Below are 5,913 nucleotides of genomic sequence, written 5' to 3'. Positions count from 1 at the left end.
GCATCATTTGCAGAAACATGAATGGACCTAGAAACTGTCATACTGAGTGAAGCAAGTCAGAAAGAGAAAAATGAATATCATACATTAATGTATACATGTGAAATCTAGGCCGCTGCAATGGCACACGAGCGCGGCTGAGACGAGCTACCCCGGGCTGGAGGTCAGGGGCAGCAGCTGCGCTTTGCTAGAGCAGCCGTGAAGAGAGACCCCACATCCAAGATAAGTGAAACCCAAGTAAGACAGTAGGCACTGAGAGAGGGGATCAGAGGGCAGACAGACTGAAACCACAGTCACAGACAACAGGCCAATCTGATCACACAGACCACAGCCTTGTCTAACTCAATGAAACTAAGCCATGCCGTGTGGGGCCACCCAAGAATGACCGGTCATGGTGGAGAGGTCTGACAGAATGTGATGCACTGGAGAAGGGAATGGCAAACCATTTCAGTATTCTTGCCTTGAGAACCCCATGAAAAGGCAAAAAGATAGGACACTGAAAGATGAACTCCCCAGGTTGGTAGGTGCCCAATATGCTATTGGAGATCAGTGGAGAAATAACTCCAGAAAGAATGAAGGGATGGAGCCAAAGCAAAAACAACACCCAGTTGTGAATGGGACTGATAATAGAAGCAAGGTTCAATGCTGTAAAGAGCAATATTGCACAGGAACCTGGAATGTTAGGTCCATGAATCAAGGCAAATTTGAAGTGGTCAAACAGGAGATGACAAGAGTGAACACTGACATTCTAGGAATCAGTGAACTAAGATGGACTGGAATGGTTGAATTTAACTCAGATGACCATTATATCTACTACTGTGGGCAGGAATCCCTTAGATGAAATGGAGTAGCCATCATAGTCAATAAAAGAGTCTGAAATGCAGTACTTGGATGCAGTCTCAAAAATGACAGAATGATCTCTGTTCATTTCCAACGCAAACCATTCAATATCACAGTAATCCAAGTCTATGCCCCAACCACTAATGCTGAAGAAGCTGAAGTTGAATGGTTCTATGAAGACCTACAAGACCTTCTAGAACTAACACCCAAAAAAGATATCCTTTTCATTATAGGGGACTGGAATGCAAAAGTAGGAAGTCAATAAACACCTGGAGTAACAGGCAAATTTGGCCTTGGAATACAGAATGAAGCAGGGCAAAGGCTAATTAGAGTTTTGCCAAGAGAACGCACTGGTCATAGCAAACACCCTCTTCCAACAACACAAAAGAAGACTCTACACATGGACATCACCAGATGTTTGACACCGAAATCAGATTGATTATATTCTTTGCAGCCAAAGATGGAGAAGCTCTATACAGTCAGCAAAAACAAGACCAGAAGCTGACTGTGGCTCCGATCATGAACTCCTTATTACCAAATTCAGACTGAAATCGAAGAAAGTGGAGAAAAACCACTAGACCAATCAGGTATGACCTAAATCAAATCCCTTATGACAATACAGTGGAAGTGAGAAATAGATTTAAGGGACTAGATCTGATAGAGTGCCTGATGAACTATGGATGGAGGTTCATGACATTGTACAGGAGACAGGGATCAAGACCATCCCCAAGAAAAAAAAATTCAAAAAAGCAAAATGGCTGTCTGAGGAGGCCTTACAAACAGCTGTGAAATGAAGGGAAGTGAAAAGCAAAGGAGAAAAGGAAAGATATACCCATTTGAATGCAGAGTTCCAAAGAAGAGCAAGGAGAGATAAGAAACCCTTCCTCAGCGATCAATGCAAAGAAATAGAGGAAAACAATAGAATGGGAAAGATTAGAGATCTCTTCAAGAAAATTAGAGATACAAAGGGAACATTTCATGCAAAGATGGGCTCAATAAAGGACAGAAATTGTAGGGACATAATAGAAGCAGAAAATATTAAGAAGAGGTTGCAAGAATACACAGAAGAACTGTTCAAAAAAGATCTTCACGACCCAGATAATCACAATGGTGTGATCACTGACCTAGAGCCAGACATCCTGGAATGTGAAGTCAAATGGGCCTTAGGAAGCATCAGTACGAACAAAGCTAGTGGAAGTAATGGAATTCCAGTTGAGCTATTTCAAATCTTGAAAGATGACGCTGTGAAAGTGCTTGCACTCAATATGCCAGCAAATTTGGAAAACTCAGCAGTGGCCACAGGACTGGAAAAGGTCAGTTTTCATTACAATCCCAAAGAAAGACAATGCCAAAGAATGCTCAAACTACCGCACAATTGCACTCATCTCACACGCTAGTAAAGTAATGCTCAAAATTCTCCAAGCCAGGCTTCAGCAATATGTGAACTGTGAACTTCCAGATGGTCAAGCTGGTTTTAGAAAAGGCAGAGGAACCAGAAATTAAATTGCCAACATCCGCTGGATCATCGAAAAAGCAAGAGAGTTCCGAAAAAAACATCTATTTCTGCTTTATTGACTATGCCAAAGCCTTTGACTTGTGGATCACAATAAACTGTGGAAAATTCTGAAACAGATGGGCATACTAGACCACCTGACCTGCCTCTTGAGAAACCTGTATGCAGGTCAGGAAGCAACAGTTAGAACTGGACATGGAACAATAGATTGGTTCCAAATTGGGAAAGGAGTACGTCAAGGCTGTATATTGTCACCCTGCTTGTTTAACTTCTATGCAGAGTACATCATGAGAAATGCTGGGCTAGAAGAAGCACAAGCTGGAATCAAGATTGCCAGGAGAAATATCAATAACCTCAGATATGCAGATGACACCACCCTTATGGCAGAAAGTGAAGAAGAACTAAAGAGCCTCTTGATGAAAGTGAAAGAGGAGAGTGAAAAAGTTGGCTTAAAGCTCAACATTCAGAAAATGAAGATCATGGCATCTGGTCCCATCACTTCATGGCAAATAGATGGGGAAACAGTGTCAGACTTTATTTTCAGGGGCTCCAAAATCACTGCAGATGGTGACTGCAGCCATGAAATTAAAAGACACTTACTCCATGGAAGGAAAGTTATGACCAACCTAGACAGCATATTAAAAAGCAAAGATATTACTTTGCCAAAAAAGGTCCATCTAGTCAAGGCTATGGTTTTTCCGGTGGTCATGTATGGATGTGAGAGTTGGACTATAAAGAAAGCTGAGCACCAAAGAATTGATGCTTTTGAACTGTGGTGTTGGAGAAGACTCTTGAGAGTCCCTTGGACTGCAACCAGTCCATCCTAAAGGAGATCAGTCCTGGCTGTTCATTGGAAGGACTGATGTTGAAGCTGAAACTCCAATACTTTGGCCACCTGATGCGAAGAGCTGACTCATTTGAAAAGACCCTGATGCTGGGAAAGATTGAGGGCAGAAGGAAAAGGGCATGACGGAGGGTGAGATGGTTGGATGGCATCACTAACTCGATGGACATGGGTTTGGGTGGACTCCGGGAGTTAGTGATGGACAGGGAGGCCTGGCATGCTGCGGTTCAAGGGATCGTAAAGAGTTGGACAGGACTGAGTGAATGAACTGAACTGAACTGTGAAATCTAGAAAAATGGTGTAGATGATCTTATTTGCAAAACAGAAATAGAGACACAGACACTGAGAAAAATGTATGGCTACCAAGGGGGCAAGTGGATTAGGAGATTGGAATTGACATATATACACTATTTATACTAAATATAAAATACATAACTAAAGAGAACCTACTGTATACCTCAGAGGTCTCTACTCGGTGCTCTGTGGTGACTTAAATGGGAAGGAAATCCAAAAAAGAGGGGATTCACATATACATAATGCTGATTCACATCACTGCACGGTAGAAACTAATAGAACACTGTAAAGCAACTGTGTGTGTGCAGTTGTGTCCAACTCTCTGCGACTCCAAGGAGTGTAGCCCACCTCTGTCCATGGGATTCTCCTGGAGTGGGTAGCCATTCTCTTCTCCAGGGGATCTTCCTGACCCAGGGATCAAACCAGGGTCTCCTGTATTGTAGGTGGATTCTTTACCATCTGAGCCACCAGAGAAGCCCTGTAAAGCAACTATACTCTAATAAAATTTTATTTTTTTATTTTTTTATCTTATAGTGATTGATTTATTACTTTTTTAAAATATAAATTTATTTATTTTAATTGAAGGCTAATTACTTTACAATATTCTAGTGGTTTTGCCATACATGGATCTACCACAGGTGTACATGTGTTCCCCATCCTGAACCCCGCTCCCACCTCCCTCCCCATCCCATCCCTCTGGGTCATCCCAGTGCAGTTGTCTGCATTGATCTTTTAGCTGGCCTTCCAGGAGCTCTGACAAACTTTAAATATAATGAGAGGTAAAGAATGTTAATTACTATGGAGAAAGAAATTAGTAAAGTCAGTTTAAGTCTGCCATGTTGAAGTGAGTTTGATAACTTGGTTTATGGAAGCAAATCTATATTTAAATATAACTGCCAGAATAATTTTAACTTTTTAAAAACAAGATGACCAAATGTCAGCTTCATTTGTGTAATCGATCACACTCTTAAACCCAGTGCTATAATTCTCCAACTGATTTTGCAAGGCCTAGTTACCTCAAAAGCTCTTGCAAATTGTGTTCAAATACTCGAAACAGGTTTACTTTTGATTCATCTTCAAAATTATAGATATGTGTGCCCTTTGTCATTATTTTATGAGAGCCAGGGAAAGTTGTGAAATCAAACTAAAATAGTAAGATTTCATCATTTCCAAAAGCCTGTCAATTATTGTACCAAGGAATAGGAATCATTCTAATGTTCCTAGGTAAACTGGATTTAAGCTATTGATATGCTAATAAATATGGGGAAATTAAGATTGATTCTAAATCTTGCAGTTGCAGAATAGAACAAGCAGTCCCAAGTTTAAGAACCTCCAGTTTAAAAAATTATATATTTGAAGCCAGTCAGTCGTGCTACATACCACTTTCTCCTATATTCAATGGCAAATTCTGACATGACCAGGGAAGAGTGACTCCCAGGCAGCCATGCCCCCTTGGTGATTGACTCCTATTCATTTCCCATCTCTGCCTCTATCAGATACACTCCTGTTGCAATGAAGGGTCTGGAGGGGCAACAGAGGGGTCCAGGTTTCAAAATCTGACTAACTCATTTCCCATTGAAGATAACAATAATAGTTAAATCATTATTAGACTTATTTTCCAGGCTAGACTTCCAAAAGTCATTTTAGCCCATATCATAAGTAAGATCATTTTAAATTATCTCTATGGACCATATGCTGTGAGTTCCAGACAATCAGCTTAGGAAGATAACTTTTGGAACCAACACACATAGGTCTCTAAGTGGCTATCAATAATCAATGCAATTTGATTAATTTAATTTAAAATATGTCAAAGTCTTATTTTCAGCTTTCATTGTGGGGTTTTTCTGTGTGTGCTTTACTCTGTGCAGTGATTTCATCCAAGTCCACCAGGGACTAAAAGATGACCTACTCCACAGTGAAAGCACTCATCATATTGGTGTCACCATGAAACTGGGGTATGCAGCATCAACTCTGCCTTTCACTCTTGATTCCAGGCCTCACTGCACCCAGAAAGCCTAAAAGCTTTCCTTCTGTCATACAGGTACATCCTAGGTTGCGCAATGAATGGGTTCGTGCAAATGTATGTGATCCACACCTTTGCGAATTGCTTTATATGTTAAAGACACATTAGTGGAGTTGGCTGTTTCAAAGAAAATTAGCAAGTGTCTCATTTCTTAATATCATAAGCCATTCTAATTCAAGATAATAACCTCTAATAGTTTGTGAAGTTCCTTTTTTTTTTTTTTTTGCTTAAAAAGCTTAATGAAAGCAAGATGAAAGTATAGTAACATTCAGTTTTCTGAAAGAGTTATTGTATAAATGCCTAATGCATTAGAAAGTAGCTTATTATATCGGATAAATGCCAAGTTGTCCAAATCAAACTGACTGACAACTTAATTAGGGGAAAATGTCATACATTTTTAGA

This window comes from Bubalus kerabau, chromosome 1 (genome assembly GCF_029407905.1).
Source record: "Bubalus kerabau isolate K-KA32 ecotype Philippines breed swamp buffalo chromosome 1, PCC_UOA_SB_1v2, whole genome shotgun sequence".
Lineage (NCBI taxonomy): Eukaryota > Metazoa > Chordata > Mammalia > Artiodactyla > Bovidae > Bubalus > Bubalus kerabau.
This window is presented reverse-complemented; position numbering follows the sequence as displayed.